The sequence below is a fragment of the Pelodiscus sinensis genome, chromosome 3 (genome assembly GCF_049634645.1).
Source record: "Pelodiscus sinensis isolate JC-2024 chromosome 3, ASM4963464v1, whole genome shotgun sequence".
NCBI lineage: Eukaryota > Metazoa > Chordata > Testudines > Trionychidae > Pelodiscus > Pelodiscus sinensis.
Genome location: NC_134713.1, coordinates 157,015,362 through 157,016,297, shown reverse-complemented (window position 1 = coordinate 157,016,297; position 936 = coordinate 157,015,362). Strand labels below are relative to the sequence as shown.

Genomic DNA, 936 nt, shown 5'->3' with positions numbered 1-936 from the left:
GTCAGAATCTGATGATCTACTAACGTCCAACTTCAGCAGCCGCGTGCTGCTGGTGAACAGCTCCGGAGTGACCACTGGCGTAAAAAGTGCTTATTCAGAGCGATGCATCCTGTTTTTCTCCCTGAGATAGTCACTGAACCCTTTACCTCTTCCGCATTGTTCGCGACAACGCTTCCATGTCAGCGCTGCGAAAGCAAGTACCGAGACCTGCCAGAGGGAGACGGGGGGGTCCTTCGCCATGGGGGGGGGACACAGGCGTGCCGGAGAGGGGTGCCCAGGGGGCAGAGAGCGGGGCCCAGGAGGAGGCAGGGCTGCGGGCGGACAGTGAGGCCAGAGCGGACGCCGGGGCTGCGGCGCAGCGAGCTCCGAGCCGACGCTGACCCACCGGCGGGCGAGGACGGGGCGCACAGCCCGCACGCGGGTGCTGAGGGCCAGGGCGCATGCGCGGGTCTCTGCACTTGTGGCTTTGTCTTTGTTACTTTTGGGCTCCGGACGTTGCCCTCGCCCTGGGCAGGAGCAACCTGCCAGCGCGCAGGTCCCTCCTCGCGCCGGCCGGAGAGCGGGCAGTCGCCGCAGGTAATGGGGCTGTGGGCGCGAAGCTCCCGGGGCTGCCCGCCGGATTCCTCCCAGCCCAGCTGGGGGGCGGTCCCGGGCGGTTTCCGGACCTAAAGCCGCGGAGGCACCGCGCCCCCCAACTTATGGGCGGGAGGCCCAGCTGGGCGCCACGTACCAGCCCCTTCGGCGCTTGCGGACTTGGCTTGGGTGCGGGGTTTGTGCAGGCTGGCGTAACCCAAACGAGTTTCCCTGCAGGAAGTTCCTGCTTGAGACCCAGGGCCAGCCGCTCTCCAGGTTCTCTTCCTGGTTGTTACCAGCCGGCCATTACCCGTGCTGAGCCCACCCCATGCCTTGCGTGGACCCTCTTCCCAGCCCAGTGTC

The 936-nt window shown here is 66.7% G+C and overlaps 1 protein-coding gene across 2 annotated transcripts in view; it reads left to right on the top strand.

Moving 5' to 3' along the window:
- Positions 1 to 84: 84 nt before the first annotated feature.
- The window catches only part of TMEM63A (transmembrane protein 63A), a 42,046-nt gene continuing 41,194 nt past the window's right edge, over positions 85 to 936 (top strand). Inside the window, exon 1 of one of the 2 annotated variants that reach the window (XM_006118046.4) lies at positions 85 to 193. The gene's annotated coding sequence lies outside the window, so the exon portion shown is untranslated. Of the gene's footprint in view, positions 194 to 425; positions 577 to 936 lie in introns of those variants that run through there. The other variant, XM_006118045.3, reaches the window with a different exon arrangement.